Genomic DNA, 24,529 nt, shown 5'->3' with positions numbered 1-24,529 from the left:
ATAATTCGAAATTAATCTTCCAGAGGTAACATAATATGCAGTGAATAACCCAACGTTGTTGTATAATGTAACTTTTCCAAAAATGAAAATTATTATCCTGTCGTATATAATTATTCCAGTTAAGTAACTTTTTCGCATAAAAATTAAATATTTAAATGCTATTAATATCACACGCTAAAGTTTACTATTTGAAATTGATAGATACATTAATTAATAATCAGCAAATAATCGGTCTATTTATTGTAATCTATATATAATATTTAAAATTAATATATAAATATAGTTATTATTTACTGCGAGAGATTACACTGATTCAGAATATATTAATTGCAAGATGAATAATTGACAAGTAACTATGCAAAATATTTGCGCATTAATATATAAATATATATAAATATATAAATAATATAAATATATATAAATGTTGATATAATTAATTTTTATAAAATAATGATAATATTGACAAGTAGTTAGAAAGTATTATGAAAGTGTTAAGAAATGAGATAAAACTTTTCAACAATAAACAATGATATACTTATGTAATTATGTGAAAAATATTTTTTTTAAATTGAAAAGATCAGAATTAACGCGAGTATTTAAGTGTTAAATTCTAATTTACCTAAAAATTAATTGTAAAGCGAGTCTTGTCATGGAGAGTAAACTTTTGAAAAATACTTTTTGAAGTAAACTTTTGAAAAATACTGAATAGCATAGAACTCCCGGATAATAAATCACGAATGCAATTGTAAATCGAAAAACCGATTTTTTTTTCAAAACTGCAAAACTAAATAAATAAAATAATATGAAAGATAAACGGTATTTTCGGCCGATGCAATTGATGGATTTATTCCCTGGTTTCGACTTAATCAAATCCTCGATATATTGGATGCAGTAGAGCTCTGCGGTTTCTGGCGCGGTACCTTTGTATTGATGAATTTGTTGTCATGACAACCCTATGACAACTGAAGCTGAAACGCGTCGGTAATTAGCCCAAAAATTTACGAGATATCTTCAAAAATTCAAGTTATTCCGAAGCCGAACATTTTCAAATTTATTGACAAATACTTTTTACTCCTCTTGCCTTTATTTTTTCGAACAAAAAAAGAAATGTAAAAAGGATGCAATTTCTGAATATATATATATATATATATATAAAGGCCGATTAACAAATTTCCGAAAAAGAAAAAAAAGTCGTCGGCGCGAAATGGCAACTTTACTCGACATGCCTGGCATGACTGTTGGTGCCTTTTGGCTAAAACCGGAGAGACATCAGGATCTAGTTGCGACCGCAGAAACGACAAAAGAAACAGGCCGCTATTGCGGTAGAATTGAGCGCGGTATATTGTAGATACAGGCCAAGGCGCAGCAGGATCGTAAATTATTCGCAATAACGGAGCGAAATGCAGAGTAAGGGCGCATTCACATCAGATGCGTGGCCAAAGGAAACTAAGCCATGCGGCTAAAACGGATACAAAAGAGAATATCTTGCGGAATGCGTGAATTTATAACTGTTCTAGGTGTTCGAAACGCGATGCTTGTTTCTGATGCTCTTTTTATTACATTTCCAACTTTCCGTTGAATTGCATCATGACGTAAAATCGGACGCGCTAAATTAAACGCGAGAGGGGAATCTTTGTAATATTTAAGTGCCATCTCTGAAAAAAATTAATAAAAAAAATATCTTATCGTATTTCTTAAATATCGCAGTTCAAATGGTCAAGTATATTATTTTTCGAATTAAAAACTCGAAGATTTTCCTTCACGAATTTTTTGCACAGTATTATTAATAAAATTATTTTCGCAAACTAATTTTTATCACTCCTGTTTTACCGTATTTTTTCACCTTTTGACAGGATATGTTTTACTGGCATTAATATAAGCGCCTCGTCCAATTAATTCCGATACGCGGAATTTTCCGTGCATTCATCATTTGTCGAGGTAGTTTCAGCGCTACCGGATCTTTTTAAAATAACGACGTTTATGAATCATGTTTGTTTATGCTCATTCATGCACGTTTTATGCGCGTTCAAGCGCGTATATCGTACATTAAACTGATCTACAATATTCGCGAATGTTTCATGCGATTACGTCCGATTTAGACGAGGTGGATATTTTTTTACACCTGACTAAAAATTGGAAAAACCTAGACAATTTTTAAGCAAAAACTATAACATCGATATATTTTTATTATTAAAATTCTTAATTATAAATATCATTAACATAAGTTTTGGTGAGAAAAAGATAATTATATATTAATCAATAGTGACAATTTAAAGTTCTCAAGCGATAAATGGACTTAAGATAACATCTTTTATTGTGAATACAAGAATAGAATAAATTCCAAAAATGTTAAGAAATTTAAAAAAATGCGTCTTCGAAAACGAGCACATTTATGAGCGCACCTTAACTAAAATCCGACGAATCCCCGAAGATCTTATTATTCGTATTGCATTGCGATCCGCAACGTCGAATAATGATAAGACTAGGGAAGTTAAATGTCAGCTCGATAACATCAATACTACCAAATTAATGTATATATATTTTCCGAGAAACGTTGATATGCATTTTTAGTGTAATCATTATTTTTAAGCATCTTTTCCTGAATAATTTATTTCTCTGGATTATTCGGACAAATCTATCTTTCCTTAACATACTATTCTTTCCATAATTAACAGAAAAGCGACTGTCGAAATAAATGAAACAAAAATAAGAAAATTATAGGTTGAAAAAAATAATTAATATCCTTTATCAATATATTTTTCTATAAAAACACTTTATATACGATGCTTTAAAAAATATTGAAAGGTGAGTGATTATTGCCACAGCTTATCACCTCGTTTCCATTTATCTATGCGCAGGTAAGCTATAACGAGTCGCAAATGATCACTTTCTCGTTGTTGCTGACATAACGATCCCAGATAATTTACATAAGTATGTGTCTCTTTAAATTAACTACTAACTATATCTCTCTCTTTACAAAATTTACACATTAAAACGTGACCTATGCAGAAAACTGTAATCGTGGAACGGTAGATATTTTTGCATAGATACGATGAAATACACGATGTAGGAAGATAATTAGAGAGATTGTGTAATAATGTATTCTGAATAGGATAAACGTTAATGTCATATCAAGTCGCGTGACACATAATCATGTCTCTAAAATGAAGGTTGCCATAACAACCCGTTGGGGTTGCTAACGTTTTACCATATTCTAACAGGATCGCTACACACAAGCTGACACTTTCCAAAGCGCTAATAAATTCTCTTCCAATAAAACTTCATTAAATTATTGCAAGCTAAAAGCAGCCTAATTACATCACTTTGTGAGAAACAAGAAAGTTATAAATAAAAAAGAAATAGACATTAAATATAAGTAAATTTGAAAAAGTACGCGAATTACCTTTTTTTACATCTCATATTACTTCTTAAATTTCTTTCTCAATATCGCTTATACAGGGTGTCCCATTTTAAAAGTTCCATCCTCATAACTTTTCAGGATCAACGTTTGAAGGAAAACGACTCGGATAAAAGTTGTAGAGAACAAAGGCGGCTATCTAAAGCGTCGTCTACAATGAGATTTTAAGGAGACTTAAGGCGTAGGACTTAAGAAATTGACCAATCACAGTCAAGTATTAAGAGAATACTCGACTGTCAATTTTATATAAACCATAAAATATCTAGTAAAATATTCATTTTTCGATTATCTTACCTTAATACTTTTATGTACAAAATAATGAGAGGAATTAATTGGTGTAAAGAAAAAACATAGTTGTTTTTAAGAAAAAATTGTAATTTGCAATTAACAATTCCATATTTTTTCTTAAAAACAACTGTATGTTTTCTTTACACCAATTGATTCCTCTCATTATTTTGTACATAAAAGTATTAAGGTAAGATAATCGAAAAATGAATATTTTACTAGATATTTTATGATTTATATAAAATTAAGAAATTATTTCAAGCCTCATAACTCGAAAAGTACTGAATGAAGAAATACTTTATTATAGTGTTTTGGAAAGCTCTCGAGATAAGCTACAAGAATAAGTAATAAAAAAATAGGGGTTCCCATTTAAAAACCGGAAGTTGACCTTCAAATGACCTTGAAAATGACCTTTAATGTCGAATCCAAAGTCACTATTAGATAGCCCCCTTTGTTCCCTACAACTTTTATCCGAGTCGTTTTTCTTTAAATGTTGATCCTGAAAAGTTATGAGGGAACTTTTAAAATGGGACACCCTGTATAATGTTCTCTTATTTCGCGTAAGCATAATTATTGCCAGTTAAACAAAACTTTATCTTTAGAGCTTCCAGTTATCGCGGAATTTGACAAATTCGCAATTTCCTCGATTTATTACGGCACTCCTTGACCTTTGCGATCTTCATAGTTGTTGAAATTTATATGAAAAGTTCCCGCTGTAAAACGAAACTTCCTATTATTATTGCTCGCTTATACGACCTGCGTCGCGGCTACGAGTCAATGATGTTCTCTCGAAAATGTCTATCGAAATATATAGACGCACGCAGAATGTGCCTCGTTCTTATCTCGATTGCGTAACCTTCAGCAACGTCGCACGCGTCCTTTGCTTTGTTTCTGACGTTGCCGACTTCGTTTATTCCTCGTCACGCTTATTTCTACGAACGACGAGCTCTTTACGCGCACAAATAGCGATATGATTTTAGTTTTAGCGAGTTTACGAGCTAGTATTTTAGGCGATGCTCGATGCAAATCACTATATGACGCCCAGGTTCCATCATTCGTTTATTTAGGGGCTTTCCATTTCAATTTTCACTCTAGTTTATATTTCGACGTTTTACAATCAAACTGGATCCATCAAACAAGAGCTTGGTAATGTACAACATTTACGAGCTTTTTTTTTATAATACGTCGGGAAAAAATTTCTGACGCGTTGCAAGCATAAATTAGAAAAAAATACTGATTAAAAAAAAATAAACTTAAAAAACAATAAAATAAATTTAAAAAATACAGTTGCAGCGTTAGTAAGTAATAAATGTTATCATTATATATATGTGTGTGTATATGGTTAAACAATTATCATATATTAACTTTATCAGTCGATTTACATGAGTTTATAATCGATATTCATTTACCGCGCGTAACACATTTGCAAGACGTCGGTGAAATCGCAGGCAAGTTGGAGCACGAAACCGGCAAATAATTACACGACCGAACCGCAATCAGCGAATTTCTTCATAATTTGCTTACGTAGAAATTCGAGCACAGCCATCAGTTAGTCACGATATAATCCCAGCTTTGTCATCAAAGTATTTTCGTATACGCATAAACGTCGAAATTACTTTTTTAATGCGTTTCCTAGGTTTCCTAAGAGAAACGCGAATGATAAATTATATCCAAGAATGCGCAATTGATTTTCCAACAATAATTAAATATGATCTCTACAAATTGTACTTTTATTATTTGCGTTCATAAAAACTTATATCCAAAACAACAATCAAAGTAAATATGAGATATTATTACATATTAAATTTTAGGCTTCGCCTATCTATATTTGATGTTTAATATCTATATTTAGACTTTGCCAAAAATTTAATATTTGTACATTATAATATTACCTATCCTATATAAAAAAAGAAATTTTTTTTTATAACGGGAGACCGATTTTTACGGGAGGAGGGGAGAGGGAGAAGATACATATCCCGCGGGTTATTTTTCAATCGGAGGGATTCCACGGTAAATAACCAGAGTTTTTTTGTGCAAATAATAGATAACGTGGCCTTGCTGATGGAAGTTTTCCCCGTCTCGTGTCTACCGTTAAACTCGTTAATTTGTTTTCTTTGGCGAATAAGTTGACTGTCACTCGTGCGCGTGTTTTACGGCGTGACGCTTCACGGAAGGTTGAAATTGCTAAAAAATTGGGAAATAATGGAAAGATTACAGTAATTTGGCGTAAACATCTTCGTCTAATGCGGAGACATACGAGGTAAACGTCAGTGTCGCTGACATAATCCGTACTTTCTACTTTACGAAGTATAAGTCTGCGTTTCAAGGTGATCATTACACGGTAATGTTCGAGGGGAGATCGAATTATACGCCATCGACTTTTCAGTTTTTTTTTGTCCACCTGGATCTTCGATCTCTGTACCTCGCGTACAACCGACATTCGCTTATATCACGATGGTATACCAATCGTACATCAATTTAACAAATTTATAGTGCTCATTAGCTATTCGAGAGACTGTCGAATTATAGCGATAATTTATTTATTCGATTGATTTTTCAAAATCAACGTGATATCGATCGATTTGAAGCCATTGTAAGAAAGCAAAAATTGCAAAGTAATTTCCGGAACTTCCTACAAACATGTAACAAGACTTCATTCTACAGATACTTTCCGAGTCTTACTTTAAGAGCATCTTGCTTTAAGACTCGCTAGAATCGAGATACCGCAAATTGCCCGCGGACAATCAGTTGACCATGATCGCAATAGAGAGTTTTAAAGAAATTTTCGTTCGGCTTTTCTATAAGTTTCTTCGATAACCAATTAATAGTCTCGATCAATTCTTCATATTAAACTTAAATCGATGTTGAAAGATTCAAAGTATCTAAAAAATGTCGAGTATTGAAAATTTTGCAAAATCCACGAATTCCATAAGCCAGAAATTAATAGTAATAGCATGGCTTTAAGATAAAAAATATAAAACCATCAACATGTATATTTTGCGTAAAATCAAAGGAGGATCTTTTTGTTCTTTTCTCTTTTTCTTTTTTTATCAAAGTTATGATACATAAAATGTGATATTTTTTTTACTCGCAGGCGTTCGCAAAGTAAATTGTTTGCTTTTAAAACAGCATGCGAGAATAGCACGGATGGCATGTTTGCATACAAAACGTGATCCTCCGGCATTCGCAACCGGTAATCGAATATTAGCCCCTCTTCGTCCCCTCTCCGACTATTCTACCCGGATATTCTCATTAAAGACACGTCATGCATGAAACGCAGTGAAAGAAGTTGCGAATGAAGTCTTGTACAGTCGCAGCACACTTGATCCTAGTCTAGAAGTGCGTATCGACCACCACAAAGTGTTGAATAAAGTGTTTTGTGACGTGTCCAATAAACTCGATGAAGATAAAGATTTGATTAATTCTCAATATTAACCAACTTAATTAAATGTGATCAAGTCTTAATTAAATAAAATGCGACGATATATATTAATTTATCGGAAATATCTAAAGATTATTTATTTTGACACTGAAAAATCACGTCTCTTTTTCTTTTAACATTTATCAAGATTCCTGTTTTATGCGATACCCGGATAGTTTCGGAAGCATTCTGTATTAACTCTCTGGCTCTCTTTCCTTTAACAAGTCAAGGAGTAATCAAGAAGCGCATCTTCAAAAGGGCGATGTGGTTCATTAAGTTTACGAAAGAGTTTACAACCGTAAAAGGGCGGACGGAAACGTTCGTGGATACTTACGTGGGGGCTGTAGATACGGTGCCTTTCCTCTTAAAAGTGGGACTGGCCGATGTCGATGGCGCGTCGATAATAAAATCAACACTGGAGCACTGCCACTGCCTTGTCCCACATTACTTGCCATGCCGATAGCCCCAATAGATCACTATGTAAACAAAAACGAGAAAAAATAGAGGCGTATTATAAGATGATTCACTCGACTATAGCATTACATAGTATTCTTCAATATGATTGTCTTTTTTCATCTTTTCAGTCATATTTTTCTTTTCCAAATTTTTTAAATTCTTTTCATTTTTATTGCAAAGTAAATAAAACTTCTGAATTTAGTGTAGTATGTATGTAACTTTTAAAATTTAGTACAATATATATGTAGTAATTCTCTCTAAAGATTTTTTCCATCTAAAATATATATTTCTACTACCTTGCATTCATTTTGTTAGAATCTGTCCTTCTTTACTATGAATCATTAGAATAATTTATAAAAAATAATAGAGAAACATGCATCTAAAGATATTTAAACCATTCAGATACTCTAGATATTGTAGATATACGTTCTCAAATGCAATAATTTTAAAATTGAAATATAAGAAAAGTAAGAAATTTTTAAATGAGAGAGTTAAAATTATTAAAAAATTAGGAAATAAAATTTAACATACTCTATTATAAAATAAAATATAAAACTGATATTACAAAAGTTTGGCATATTTGAACCTCTTTTGGAAAAATTGAAAACAAATTTTTATTTTTATAATCTCTTTTATAACTTCTTAAAAAATTATAAAAAAGAAAGAGATATATTAAACAATATTTACACAGAGAGAAATCTACAAAAATAAATACAATTCTTTGAATAAAAATTAAATGGTAGTATCAATTAATTAGGCTACTAATAATCAGGGATTAAACAGTATAATCAAGCTAATTTTAATTTCCCTAATTATCGTTAAAAGGATAATTGGCGGGATCCAAAGTGTAACATCCGTAAGTATTACGATCTCCTCTATCATTAGCTCGTTGCTATGCATCCTGTGATTAGTTTTTGACATTTGTCGCGCGACTATTTCCATAAATTGAAAAAAAGAAAATTTTACTTATTTTACTTTTTTGTTCATTTTATGTGATCCAATTACGTTTTGATTTAATACTAATTGTAAGGCAACGGTACTTGCGAAAAGGACCACTCGAATGTGCGTGCAAAGATCTGTGTTGTTTTTCAATCCTTCCTTTCGCTAAGGCAATTATGAATGAAAGATGGTACGTCGACGATTGAACCACGTGTGTGATGTATACATGTGTGTATAACGCGTGAGAAAATCTCTTCTGACAGCGAACTATCAAACAAGTTTATTTCGTAATCGACATTTTGATAAATTCGTTTGGCCAGATGTGATAGAATCGAAATTTTCGAATCTTCTCAGTCCCCCTTCTAAAATTATCGTATGCTCAATCTCTCGGAATCACTTACAAAAGCATGAGGAATGCAAACAAATAGACGTGACAAAATCTTGTGACAACAGATTAATAGCTGAATAAATTGATTTACTACTACTCGATATCTTAATATTTGTTTTGTTTCACGAGATATAATCGAGCATAGAAAGCTATTTTGTAGAATCATGATGTTCTCAAGTCTCCCGCGTAGTTGATAGAAAGTAGGTCAAGCTGTATCAGTTGGATTTAAAGAACTGTCAAAGATTTTATCTTCTTATTTGCAACACAACGTTGTTTAAGTTTTCAAGGTAAATCGATCGGGAAATTTTACGTTTCGCATTTTAAATTTAAAATTTTCTCGCAATGCTATATATTTTATAAAAAATTCCGTTAGTATGCAAATTCCTGTAAATTATAAAAAATACCTCTTGCGATAAAAAACTTTTCGTTCATGTCAAAATTTATGGAGAATTAATACTTTAAGATTCTACAAATTTACAAAGAATCTACATTGAGAAAAAAATAATGTTGAATCAACAACATCAGTGTAATTGGAATTTATTTTATTAATTCAGTGTAATTGGAATTTATTTTATTAATTCAGTGTAATTGGAATTTATTTTATTAATTCAGTAACATTATAATATTAATCAAGTCAATACATCATGATACTAATATGTCATGATCACTGATTTGATTAATAATGTTATTGAATTAATAAAATAAATTCCAATTACACTGATGTTGTTGATTCAACATTATTTTCTTTCAATGTATAAAATTAAAATCATTAAAAAATGTGAGAAGAAATATAAATTCCTGGGAAAAATTTGTTAAATGTTTTCAGCATAACATATATATACGCGATTTCTTAAACATTTAAAGCCACGTGCCATCTTTATTGGAAACGCGTGAATAAGTACGCAATTTCCTGTTGTTACTCTTAATCTTAAATGTTTAGCATGACTGAATCTAATTGAGAATGATTGAACGTCTATGAAGTATATAAATTAAATATTCATAGAAATACACATTTACAAATTTGCATAAATACAAGTTGTTACATATATCGATGTATGAATTTTATACGATGTAAATATAGTTTCATGCACCTTACATTTTGGAGCAATTGCTGTTTAAACGAATATAATTTTCATGCTTGAACAAACTTGCAATATGTAATTACAAAGTGAATCCCACATAAACCGAATCAAATTGTACATGATGTAAATAATATTACGTGACTTGTGCATTCCAGTATAATTAGAAATAATCAGAATAGACAATAAAGCCTTAAATTAACTTGATTAACTTTCTGGAAAATAAATTGCTTGAAAGCTATTTGCTGCCTCTTTTGAAACATTCACATATTCCATTATAAATAAAAATGTACGTTAAAAAATAATAATTAAATGTAATTAATTGCATTAATCGTAAATACAAATTTGCAAAAATAAATGTTACAAAGTTATTTGCGTATTATCAAACGCATTGCACATGATTAAATTCGAATAAAATTGAAGCATTTATCGTAACACAATATGCAGTTGGATAAATAAATATTATAGTAATTGAAATAATTTTTATAGCAATAATATATTCTTTCCTTATCTAGAAAAAAAAATTGTTAAAAAGGAAAGGCTAATATTACTCTGAACATTGCGTGTGATGCACAATTGCCAATCACTTTTATAAATTTGTTAACAATTTTCTTCAGAAATTTGATAAGTAAATTCCTGATACAAAGAGATAAAGAAATTCTCGATAAGGGAGATCCATCGCTTCGTATAAAAAATATATTTCTCGCGATTATAACGAAGTAATTGACCCGACATTAATCTCTGCGACGTTATTGATCGAGATAACCGACTAGGTATAACAAGAATAAAAGTTTCGCGTGAAACGAGATTAAATAATTAAAGCGGTCGTAATTCATTCCGTGCCGTTTTAATTCGAGATCCTTTACCGGTTTGCTCTGCCAATTTTATTTCATGCGGAAGAGAATTGATTTCGCGTCGCAAAATTTGCGCAGAACGGAACAACGAGTCATACTTCTCCACGAAAATTAAATCATAAAGACGACGACGAGGACGAGAACGACGACGAGGAACGAACGACTAAAAGCGATCACGCGCCCGTTTACTTGGTCCTATCTCCGAACAGGTTGTCGTCGTATGCGCACACACTTTCGCAATGGAATCCCAGTTATTTCAAAGGCACACACGCGTGCACACGCATAGCCTGTTCCCGTTGCCCGAGATCGGCGTGCGTGAGTGCGTGCGTGCGCGTGTTACATACTACCGGAAAGAAAGAAGTCGATGGTAAAATACACATTGATGAATGTATGCGCGCTTCTTCACCTCTCCTAGATAGGTTTGCTCTTAGATGGAAGAAGCGCAACGTGTTCGTGTATAAAGTATCGAGTCGTCACATATGAAGTATTTGGATTTCCGAGAATCTCAATCTTATAGAATGCTTGTTTTATTCATGTAAGTGCGTCCGAATAATTAAGCATGAAAATAACGTCACGTTCAGTTTTAGCGAAATTGCGTTCGTGAATTTCTTTCAATTTTCGCGGAAATTTCTATAAAATATTACTATACTCGCGTAACATTGCTTTTAAATTAAAACGCGATGTATTGCAGAGGCGATGTATCATAGTATAAACTTTGCACTTGAAAGAAGACATATTATTAAGAAAAAAATGGATATTGTGTGTGGAAAATGAAGTTTAACATTCAAGATGCAAGATTGAAAATACACATTCTAATATTTTTATATTTTTCATCTACTTCCTATACTATCCTATTACATTAAAATAAGAGCATAAAAGTAATTTATTTTGAGAGAAAAAAAAGAGCAAGTGAAAGACATTTTCAATCATTAATAATTTAAGAACGTAATAACACTGTCAAGAAAAATTCCAATTTTTCACTATTAATAATAACTGGGAAAAGTTTAAGTTTATAAAAACGAAATATTATTGTTTTTTTCTTGAAGAAAATTTTTATAGAGTCTGAAATAGAATATTGACACCCGATAAGATTTTTTCTAATTTCTCATGTTACTAGAATGCCTCTCGTATATTAATGATATGGTTATGCAGATAAGCATTTCTAATTTCACATAGGAAATATAAGCTCGGAAAACAGTATTGAAAGGTTTATATAGTATATATATATATGTATGAATATACGTTAGGATTTCACTTTGCGACGAGAGATACTTTCGCGACATCGTGACATTCGGGCAAACTCAAACTTTGGGGAAATTCGCTTCGCTTCCAAAGTATCATCGCTACTGGTACAAATGGATAGTAATATCACTCGGCACTCAAGTGCTCAAGAGATATAGATGATATTTTGTACCAACATAAGCATCTTTGAAAATTCGTCCTGCGTATATTGTACAGAATTTTTGCTTTGACATTTGTATATATATTCTATTTTTTGCAACAGAAGACGTGTTTCTACGTCAGTTCTCTCGAGCGCATTTATTTGCAAAAATTTATCTATTCTAAGATATTACCTACCCAGGTCAACTACAGCATCAAAACGGAAATTGCTAAAAATTTATAGTCGTGCAACACACACCATATATCCTGAATGAAACTATGTTACTTTATATGGATATCAATCAGCATGTATGATGCTCTTTGGCAAAACTTATTTAATTTAAGAAACTTTGTAAACTCGTTAAAAAAAGGAGAGCTGTTTTTGAATTATAATTTTTAATTTACCTCTGCATATGTATAATTATTAAATTATTGTGTGGTGTATTATTTATATAGTCTACATATCAATTGTATCTTCATATAATTTGGAGGAATGGATGTTTATATTCGTATCACAAGGATGTGGATACAATTAATTCTGCACGAACGGTTTTGATTATTATGCAGCGTCACGATTCTAATTTAGAATAACTATATATGTTTGTAACGTGTCAGTAATATCATTCTTGGTAATATACTCCATCATATATTCTAATTTAGAGAAATAAGTAGATTTTAAACGTGTTTTCTAATACATTTTTACGAAGATAAATATTTCCTACATACAATAATAGTAAAATTTGAACTTTCTTGAGTGTGAAGTTAGCCCCTAAGTTTCTTTTTTTAAATAACTTTTTTCTACAAATGTGCAGACGAAAACTCAATCTGTACGCGAATGTGTAAACAAAAATCTATCGATTATATTGATTGAAAATCATTTTTGAAAAAATTGGGGGACTAATATAAAGTTGACCCCCCAAAAGTTTTTTTTGAATAACTTTTTTACTAAGTGTGCAAATAAAAAAAAAAGTGCATTCTTGTGCAAACAATGTGCAATCAAATCATGAAAAAAATCAATTGTTTCTAATATTGGGTTGTTAACTTCACGTGTTTGGCTTAAATTTGTATTTACAAAATTTGTAAATACAAAGCATTGTGTTACAATGATTCATTTCGCTGCACTTCAAGTTTACAAAAGGCATTGGTCGACTCAATTTAGAAATTCTATTAATGGAATAGTATCTATTGAAGGCTACACTGTGTTTAATGATAAATTCCATATGTTTCACGTGATCTTATTTGTGAGAAACTAACTAATATAACGACAATTTTCAAAATATTATATTTTTTATTTTTGCTCGAACCGCTATATAATTTGCTAAATTTTTCACGATATTTTCCGCTTGGTACAATGTGTACCATGTATACTACGTTGCAGCAAATGTAAATATCGAATGAGAGAACTATCCAACTTTTGTTGACACAAGAAATACCGCAAAATATTGTACTATTTGTATTTGTTGTTTTTTTATTTACAAATGTGAATATATTTTCTTGTTCAAATAATCGCTAAATATATCAAGATTTCACACAAATCGTACGTATATTAAATATAAAGAGTCCTCCTAATTATTTAATTCATTGCTTTTTTATCAACTGGACGCATTATTAGCAAATTGGGAAGCGTCGTTTAATTAACTATAATTTCACGAAAACTTTATACCTTTATCTGTGGATATCTTAGCGGAAACAATTACTTATACATTCTATGCTATTTATTTCAAATTGTAATTCCTCAAATTAAGGGAAAACCGACGAATTTTACACGTAGTATGTATATGTATATCAATTATTTCAAATGTAAAATAATGTATGTACAATATCGCCTAAAATTTTAGAATGTTTTATAGAGTTTATCTCAGAGTTTATGTTTTGTTTTATATGTTTTAGAAAAAGATAAAATAATTAATTAGTTTAATCTATATAATAGTAAAAAATATATAAACTGTTATCAAAACGTGTTATGATTGTTAAACAAAAACTGTTTAATAAATCAATACGTGATATCTTTTAATAGATCTACATACAGCGTAAGAGACACATCATCCATTTAAATACATGATATTATATTTTTTATTATGCTAATGAGAAACCATTAATCTTTCGACTTAACGCACAAAAATATAAAATATACGCTTGATCGACTAGTTATATTAATTAACGTACATGCTTGACTTGCGAATTGATTATGATATAGAAGACGAATAGAATATGTAAACACTGTTTTAATTCACATACAAGGATATTTAATTAAGCAACACTCGCGGGATTTGCTCTCAATTTTGGAAACATACGAATTACAATACACGAAATTTTCCCGTGGGGGTTTCCATGTTTGCTTTCAAATTACATTTGATAAGAAAACAATCCGAAATTTTGCCTCTCTAATGTCTTGTCGAATTTTGCATTTATTACAGATATTAAATCAAAGCGAGACCTCATTTTCATATCGCTCGATCGATACTTTAAGAGATAAGCCAAACTGACTTTTGCTTATTCATCGCAAAATTGGAAACAAGTTTCGATTATTTTCTTTTAAAAAATCGACTTACACGATACTGAGATTTTCGAATGAATATGAATTCGACTTATCATAACTCAGATTCGCTACGTAAACAAACGCGATTAAGGCTATAAATTCGTGCAAAATACGTCCTTTCTGCTGGAATTAATTAAGTATAAACTATTGTTTTCTTTTCTATTCATGTTTTTCAAAGTCGTACCGCGTGTATAATTAAATGCTTGTACTGAATTTTTAAACTTTTATCTATGTACCTCATGTTTTTTTCATATAAGTCTAGGTAATGTCTCGTATTTTCATATTTTTACGCGACACTGACATAGCTTATCTCTCGCACAACTAATGTTACATAACACATGTTATACAACAAATAAATTATCTTTTAACTCTGTAGTGTTTGTTGCAACACATACAGAACACGCGTTGAAAAATGTATATTATTAGATGAATAAGAACAAAGGAAAAAAAAAGAATAAATATAAAACTGACAAGTAAATTTTGAGTTAGTTCTTTTTTCTTTCTGTCTCTGTATTATATAACTTTTTTAATTTTACGTGCCTTCTTTTTTTAATTTGTGTATAATTTAAGTTTTTAATTTTATGCGTAAACTTTGTATCTAGCTTTTTCTGAACCTTAAAGATTTTATTAATATAAATGAATTTTACCGGAAGCATTTTTAATAATAATGCGTTTCGATGAAATTAAAAAGAAAAGTCTACATCGATACCTTAAAGTTAAGTTTTTTAGAAAATGTTATGGAATGGAATCTGTACAACACTCTGTATATGAGTCAGTATTTATGTAATGTTTATGTTAGAATTTTATGTATTTCCAAGTCTGCGGTACATTTTTGCGAAGACTAATAATTTAAATAAACCAATATATTCGAGAAATTATTAATTCTCGTAAAAAATCCGCCATACATGATAATCGAATACCTTATATAACGTATCGACACCATTGCTACTACTGTCTAAGGAAAAAAATACGCCGATAAACCGCATTAGCGAGTGTCGCAATTGTGTTGTGTTTACACAACACGATGTTTAACTTGTCACGCGAAATGTACGACGCGCGCAGGAATCTTCGTTTCGCGTCGTGCCAAATTTTTATCAAAACAGTACCATCGCACGATCGATGCAAATATAGCGTGACGACACAGTCACGAGCAACGATACGCGCGCTTTCTAGCAAACTTTGAAATGGAATTTCAAAAGGGCCAATATATCTCGCAACTGACATTACAATAAAAACAACATCTCGCGTTGCGAGAACTTCCATACTCACTTCGTTTTCCCTCGGCTACTCCGCCAAGAGCGAGATCCGTGTGTGCGTCCAATGACATCCTGACGCTATCGTAGGCGCGAGACGCTTCTTCGTCGTAAACATAAAAACAACAACGGGGCAACACACCTTCTCAGGGACGTATCGCACATGGATTGGAACGCGAACACGTCGGATATCAACAGTGGAAGGTCACCATCGGTGTCGCTACCAAAGAGAGAGCGAGACGCGGAATAGAGATGATGATAGCCGGCGATGTGCTCGAAACGGGATGCCGACTCGTAAAGTGCGTCGAAACGCACTTGGACGGATCGGTGCGCAAGTTCGCCGCCGTGAGAGCTTTCGTCGAAAATTAACCGACTCGAGGAGCGCCCATCGACGAGACGGAACGTCGGTCACGTGCAACGCGGCGTCAACGATTGCGCTCGACGGACGCTCCTAACCTACCCAGCGGGAGAGGATGAGGATGACGATGACGATAACGACAATGACAACGACGACGACGATAATGACCCGTCTCGCCGAGATCGTAGATACGTACTACGAACGCGGTCGCGTACTCGCCCGAAGACACGGCCGCGCATCCGCCGATTCATGTCTACTGCTCGCACGCGAGATATAATACATAGTACGACGCAGCGAAGGGAGAGCGAGAGGGACGGTAGGAGTGGGGCGGAGTGGGGGTCGGATGCGCCGGGGAGGGGATGCGCGGCTGGGGAAGGGGAAGCGCGGCGCGAGGGTCGAAAGCGCGTGGGAGGGGGGGGGGAGCGGCCGACGCGAGGGGCGACGATGAGTGAGAAGCGTAGCGGAGGAACAAAAGTTCCGATGCGTAAAAATATTTCCGTGTTTTTGGGAGTGTGCGTCGCACTCTTTCTCTCTCTCTCTCTCTCTCTCTCTCTCTCTCTGGCACCGAGCACCGCGTGTTATTACTACTCTGGATAAGCGGTGGCGTCTTTTTTCCCCCTCCTTCCGAGGAGTCGAGAAGCGTAAATGGCGGAAGACGCGACGGGGGCGGTGGGCGAAGGAATGATGGAAACGCTGACCTTTGTACGATATTTTTCGCGTAACGTTTCTTCTCGCTTTCCAACCGGAGGAAGCTCCTTAAGCGATTTCAGACATTAAGATGTTTGCGAGTGATACAGCATTCTTACGACTCGCTCAAACGAAGAGCCAAACGCGGTAATGAGATCTCAAATTGCATTGGGTCTCTCGCAGGATTCCCTTTAGAAATGCTCGTCCCTCAAAACAAAGAATATTCAATGTCGACGAGAGTCATCTGCATAAATTTCCTCTCCCCGCGACTTTCTCCTCCATATTAATTTAACTTTGTACGAGAAGTTATAACTGTATACAACAGGTAGGCGCCAGTTAATCAACAAGGAGAATGGGACCGGAAATTTGCTATTGACATCACGTGAAAAGAACGTTACGACCACGCGCTTCGAAAAATTGTGGTTGAAGACCCACGATTCTATATGAATGGCTTTATTGCATGCGGAAGCGCACAATTGTTCACGGTAGAGATAATTTTCGCACGATCACGTTCGCATAATCTAGAGTTAAATGCGACACGCACTATCATCATTAGCGTAAAAAAAGGGAGGAAAAAACGCGCCTCTTCGCACCTATAAGTCTATTATTTACATTTATTTACACGAACAAATAAAAGCGTTCGAGCAATAAAGATACAGCAAGCTTAGGAATTCTATTAAAGGCGCACCGATGTTAATCTTGACGGCATTGTCAGGGAGATCAATGATATCAATGCCGTCTGAAAATTGCGTATTCAAACCGCAGGTTTTTTCCTCGGGAATGACTCATTAATAAAGCACAATCGATGCGACTAATGAGCATGCAATTAAGAATGAATGAATTTCTACTTTAAGATGTTATCGGATAATATCTTGTGTCTCGCAATATCTTGCTACAGAATCATATTTTACGAATCTCTATAAATACGAACGCCATTATACCTCCGTATTGCGTAACGTTAGATAAATTAGAGTCAGACAGTTTCATTCAATGCGAAATGCATGTTATCCGTCTTGTACCTCTTTCTCTCTCCCTCCCTTTCTCTCTCGAACTTGTAAATTGCTTCGTATAATGTACAATGTAATGTTTTTTATCGCCCATGCCATTCTCGAGATAGCGGTTTCCTGAGACTTTTAATTTTCTCTGCATTCATCAGATCGCACTGAGCGAGGAATATGTATCACTTGTCACTAAATTACACGAATCATTTGTCTCGGCGATTACGTAAGAACGCGCTCTCTCGAAAATCTTGCTGAATTCGCGTCACAGTTGGTCGCGTTTCTCAATTAAAATTCGCAAATATCGAAAAATTGCACTTCTAAAATAAACACAACGTGGATCTATCAGTTTTGCGAGAAACAAAAGTGATTTTGTATTTCTTTCTCGACCGGAAAGAGAGAGAAAAAATCGAGGAAAATAATCTAAATAACCATAATTTGCAACGTCAGTAATACCGAATGATGGTCGAGGTAATTATACATGCTAAATATGATAGCTTTCGATCCTTAACCTTCTCGTGACGCGACAAATGATCGATCGTCTGGAAAAAAGTTGCATATTAGTGCAAGATATGCAAAATTATGCGTTGACATAGCAATGATTTATTCAGCTATTATGCAGTTTCGCTATTAATTTTGCGATTATTAAAGTGGAATACACGAAAGAGGGGAAAAAATAGCGGATTCGCGATTGCACATATTCGCGTTTTCGTGAATTTTGAACGCTAAATGCACGATGACAGCAACATGCTGAGCTTTTCAGAACAATTCTCGATTCGAGCAGGACATTCTCCCTCTACCGTCCCAATCAATGTGCTATTGTAAACGTTGCATCACTAGAAGCACGTAGAAACATGCAATTTTAAATCTTTCAAGCTTTGATTTACATTGCTATGGCAAACACAGAGGGGGAAAGCAAGTTTTATTTAAAAAAAAAATTCTTAAATTAATTAAATATTTAAAAAAATGTAAGATAACGAGGATGTTCCAGCAAAATGCGGGAAAAGTATCCTAGTTAAATACGAATTTCTAATTCTGATGATACGCATATGAACAAGGAACACGATATTTCATATTGGACATACAGAATTCAGAAATTCGTGGAATTGCGCTCGTATTATTACATTTTACATTATTGGATAATGTAAAGTGAAAATTGCGGTACCGAAGAATCGTGGTCGCGAAATAACAAGGACTGTTTACACTCGAAATTTCCTGTACTAACGTTTTATTAAATTGCGGATATCCTTATTCAGATGGTATCTGCAAATTGACTTTTTGCTGATTTAGAATTAAAACTTAATATCAAGAGATCGATTAAAAGATACAGGAAATTTATGTAAATTTAAAATTAATAATTAGGAATTTGGCTCAAATAAATAAATAAAAATTAAATCACAATTGGCATAAGAGCCACAACTATCGCGCTGTGGCTCTTATGCCAATTTTGATTTAATTTTTATTTATGTAAATTTGTTTTTACAAAGAGATAAGAATAGAATTTTGTCTCATTTTTATTCCAATACGATTATTTGAAAATAAAATAAAATCCAATCTGTTAATGCATAACTTACGATTCATTTATGTCATTCCTCTTTCACTTCCACTGTTCATTTCCACATTTCGAATGTTTACGATCACTTATTTACGATATTACGCATCTAGTTTCAAGATAAAATATCGCCCTTCTCTATCGTATCTCGAAAAACTTTCCAAATAATAGATAACCGATAAAAGAGAGAGAGAACAAGAGAGACGGTGATTGGAATCACGTGTCGAAAATTGAATAAAAATATCCGAAAAACTCGATTTCTTTCGCATGTAATCTAAATTAATTGAATTTATCTGTAGTCGGTTAATTTATTCTCCTGAGAAAAGTTTTTCCTAAACTCCTCCGCCCCGAATGAGATGGATTTATTGGCAAATGCGTCGTTAAAATCGTAACACGAGGCTGTGTGGGGTAGAGGTACGGCGATCTTACGCAATGTGCCGCGCAAAAGCATCACGGAGCCTTCCCGTCGATTGATCCCATAGAGAAAATGCGTTTTATTCGATATTAATTTCTTTTTTGCTCCATCTCCCATACCGTTTTCCCTCTCGTGCAGAGCAACAACTTTGACGATTTCCGAATTATTAATTCGTACCTCGCGTTTACTTTTATAAACGCGAATCCCTAATTTATTCAATTACAACAGCACTTTTTTCTTAGTAGTAGTTTTCTCAATATTTTTGATAGGTTTTTTTGTAAAATTAATTTTTTAATTTTTATTTTTTTATTTTGACACGTTACACGCGTGATATTGTTGCACTTATGATACATTGATTTATGGATTTAATAAGTGTATTATTAAAGCAACATTTTTTTTTCTTATATTTTCGACAGATTTTTTTTTTAATGAAAAAGTAATTTTTTAATCCTTATTTAATCTATATTACACGCGCAATGTTATTTATGATACGGATCGTTTTCTCTTATTTGCGCCATAAAACGTAATATCTCTCTATTTAATTGCTGTACTACGATATCATATTTACGACGACTATTATATTGAACGTTTCCACAATTAAGAAAGTGTCTTAATATTAATCGGAAAGAAAGAATGCGTCGCATTAGATGTTCGTGACGATTCGCGGTGAAAAAAATAAGCAATACTGCGCAATAACGCGATCACGTGTCGTGCCAGCTCAATAATCACTCCAAATAATTCTTAATTAATCCTCAATTTTCGATAAGAAAAATAATACTTGTCAAACGTCATTAAGCGTGGGTTATTGATTTATCGTTACTTCGTTTATTTATCTCATTAGAAACAGTCGTAATACACAGCAATGACGCGTCGATCAAAAGGGCGTCTCTCTCTCTCTCTTTCTCCCTCCTTCCCCCTCTTTCTCTCTCTCTGGCGCAACAATCTATTATCTAATTCACGATATCCGATAATTCGCGTTCACGAACTACGACTCTAGCGATTTCTGAGCGGATCTCGTCAAAAGTAATGTTTGTAAACACTGCGAGCACCTCCACGTTTCTTGCTCGAAGGGCTACGAGATATACACAGACCGACGATTCTGCGTCGCACGTTTCGTAAAAGGCACGCAGACATTGGGTCCTGCCGGACAATGCACCGTCGCCGTCCTGTACCATCTTCGGATCTGGCGGGTCGTAAGGAATCCGACCGTAAAACGGGAAAAAGAGAGCGCAGGAGAGAGAGAGAGAGAGAGAGAGGAGACGAAGAGGGCGGATCTCGCACACGAGACGCTTTTATTCCCACCGCATATTTAGCAGTGAAACGCGCGCTCTAGTTGGACTCCCGGCTTACATTTGACATTGACACGATTCTCGTATTACGACATACAATGCGCGTTCGCGTCGTCCTTGCAGGTGCGTCGCGGGGGAAATGTAAGGTCGAACGAGGGCACTTTTAGACGCAACACCAACCTTTGGATCTCCTCGCGGCGCATTTAACGACGTAGATGGATAGACGTCGGCTTTTCGACGCGACACGACGCGAATCGTTCGCGTCGAACGCACGAAACAACCGTCGCGGATCGAATATCGAGGGAATACAAAGGGAGAGAGGCGAGTCTCGGCGAATCGCCTCCACGTGAATCCACGACTCGCGTCGCTCTCGCGCTTTTTCCGTCGATCGGTCTTCTCGCCCAATCGCGCGAGCACCCTGCGCCGGCGGCGAACGATCAAAACAGAGGAACGAGGGCGCGCCGCGACGCGACGCGGCGCGGCGGCGGCGATAGGGGTTGGTGGGGGGGAGCGAGAGGTCGCGGGCATTGAGCGGGCGCGACGGAGCGCGAGCGCGCGAGGGAGAAGGAGAGACGGGGAAGGGGGGGAGACGGCGCGGGGAGAGCGTGAGATAGACGGCCGTGTCGTGTCTTGTATTGCGTAGTAAACGCTTGAATGGATTGCGTCACGGGCCAAAGTCGGCTGCAGGGTGGAAACCGCGCGCGATAATACGTCGAAAACGAATACGTTCGACGTATGGCGGACCCTCGTTCCCTCTCGTTACGCGTCCCGCGACGTATCACGCACGGTAAACACGACGCGAATGACAAACGGCGGCACGACGCAACGTGACACGACGCGACGCACCATGTCGCGTGCGTAAGGGACGCGGAGACTCGCCGGGGACTCGTCGTCTCCCCGATTAAGGCGACCGAGCCGCGACACGGCGTCGTCGCAATCGATCGTCGCGCCTGTACATCACGTCGTAAGTGTTCCGGTTAGCCCCGTTACCGCGGTGCGCAGATATACTCCCGTCTCGCTCCCGTGCTCGACGCCCACGTGCGTTCACACGAGTCTCGGGCGCGTCTCGTGCACGGTGTCCCTGCGTTCCTCTCCATCTCGTTCGCTCCGTCTCATCCCTCTCCCACTGACGCGCCAACACATCTATATATATGTTTCTAAATATATATAATACATGTATGTGTGTGTGTGTGTGTGTGTACGGTGACATATGTATATACATGTCATTTATATTTATGTCTTGCCGTCTCTCTCGCTCCGGTTCCCTCAAACCGCGTCGCGTCGCATATTATTGTCCGAATATGTGATTGACGTCGAAATTGGCGACACTTGGCCGCGCTCCTGACGAGCCTGGGAGTGCGCGTCGTTTGTCCGTTCGATTGCTCGCTTTTGTTTTCGCGCAAGAAGACGACGCGTCGCGGAGGCGAAGGCGAAGGCGAAGGCAAAGGCAAAGGCATCGCATCGCATCGCATCGCATCGTCGCGCGATATCACGTGGGCAAGCGTGCCTTTTCGCGACGAGAGCACTCACCTCGTACGTGTCGTACGTCGCGCACGATTCACGTGCTCGCACGTCGTAGCTCGTAGCAGTCGTGTAGCAGTTGGCGGAGGCGACAACGCGAAGTTGCCCCCGATCGGCACATCTCTCCTCTCACTCGTCTCTCCGTTTCTTCCGGGAATACGTATCCGCGCACCACGTACACACGCGCGGATGTAGGTACGCGCACAAACACATAAGCACGCTGCACACACGGCACGAACTCTCTCTCGTGACTTTGTATCACGCGAATGTAACAAACTCTCTCTCTCTGTCTCTTTCTCTTTACCCTCGAATACGACGCGCGCGCGGCTCGCTCTTTTACCGAGAGCAGACGACACACTACGTATATACCGACCCACGAGTCGGCTGCTACTGCTCCAAGCCGCGATTGTACACACCAACAGCCGAACGCGACCACGAACGTGACAGCTTTATGAGAAGCGTCACTCCCGCGCGACGCGAGCGCCGTCACGCGGTCGCATCGCGAATCGCTTCCAGTGAATAATTTCAGAGTACAAGATAGGTTTCTTAACGATCGTCGATTCGATGAATCTTCCATTTGGCGGAAGGAATGTCGAGGGAAAGAATCGGTAAGTGTACTATTAATTAATTAATATTATCACTTGAATAATTCGCGCGATATATAAGCGATGCATAGCCGAGAAATATACTTGTTTGTCCTAAAGAAAAGATTATTCATTAAATACGCTTACTTGAAGATAATAATAATAGAGAGATACTTCATTTAGAGATGAAATTAATTAGGTTAAAATAATCCACAAATTAATGAATATAATATAAATAAAAAATGTATTTAAAATATTGAAATTAAATTTTGTTCGCAAGTTTTTAAATACAGCGAATGCCTATTGTTATGCGTCTGTATTATATATATAATATACGCTACTTGATATTAAAAATGCCTTGAATAATTTGAATAATTTGACGAAACAAAAGAGCGGACATTTCTTGTTTGGATAACTATTGCATGTAATTAAATATAAGAGCCCTTGTAAAGTGGAATACTTAGCATTTGCCAAATGGTAAAGTAATTGAGAAGCAGCACAGGAGATGTTAAAGAAATGCAAATATATATATATATATATATTTGCTTTATGTTGTTTCTCCATTACTTTACCATTTGGCAAATACTACGTATCCCATGTTACAGAGGCTTATAATGTAATAGTTGGTCCAGACAAGAAACTTTTGCTTCGTTTGTTTTGATAACCAAATTAAGTATTTTTAACGTTAAGTAGAGTACATTCTTAATTATGTATGCAAATAGAATAAAAATATCATACATCATGATGTTAAAAAAGATGTAAGATTTCGATACATATAATAAAACGAATAAAAAAATATTTAATGAACGTGGAAAACGTCGAAAAATCAAACTTATCACAAAAGCAATTCGATGCAAAATAAGCAATTTATTGGCTTCTGTTTATCATATGTGAAAGTACATGATTATTTTACGTAGTTTTACTCTGATCTTTACAAAAGATATTCTACGTACTTCTTTCCATTTGCATGTAAAATTATTATTTTTATATATAAATATAGTGTAGAGAAAAATGCAAACTCTCTTTAAAAAATTTTTTTTATATTTCCTCGAATCGTTTAACATGTATTTTACATAAAAATTCACTGATATAAATCTTGTGTACCTTTTTTTC

At 35.2% G+C, this 24,529-nt stretch overlaps 2 protein-coding genes across 6 annotated transcripts in view; one reads left to right on the top strand and one right to left on the bottom strand.

Moving 5' to 3' along the window:
- The window catches only part of LOC145961086 (insulin receptor), a 74,591-nt gene extending 51,361 nt beyond the window's left edge, over positions 1–23,230 (bottom strand). For 2 of the 5 annotated variants that reach the window (XM_083080923.1, XM_083080928.1), the window contains exons 1-2: positions 16,029–19,578; positions 7,459–7,600 (exon numbers count right to left, since the gene is read on the bottom strand). The gene's annotated coding sequence lies outside the window, so the exon portion shown is untranslated. Of the gene's footprint in view, positions 1–7,458; positions 7,601–16,028; positions 19,579–19,629; positions 22,817–22,841 lie in introns of those variants that run through there. The other 3 variants (XM_083080924.1, XM_083080926.1, XM_083080927.1) reach the window with 3 other exon arrangements.
- LOC145961090 (uncharacterized) overlaps positions 21,775–24,529 on the top strand; it is a 146,295-nt gene continuing 143,540 nt past the window's right edge. The window contains exon 1 of the mRNA XM_083080934.1: positions 21,775–23,440. The gene's annotated coding sequence lies outside the window, so the exon portion shown is untranslated. The remainder of the gene's footprint in view (positions 23,441–24,529) is intronic.

Source organism: Camponotus vicinus, unplaced genomic scaffold (assembly GCF_025532165.1).
Source record: "Camponotus vicinus isolate PSW18456_S1 unplaced genomic scaffold, iyCamVici1.0 SCAF_10, whole genome shotgun sequence".
Taxonomy (NCBI): domain Eukaryota; kingdom Metazoa; phylum Arthropoda; class Insecta; order Hymenoptera; family Formicidae; genus Camponotus; species Camponotus vicinus.
The sequence above is the reverse complement of the archived record's forward strand: the minus strand, read 5'-3'. Positions and strand labels throughout refer to the sequence as shown.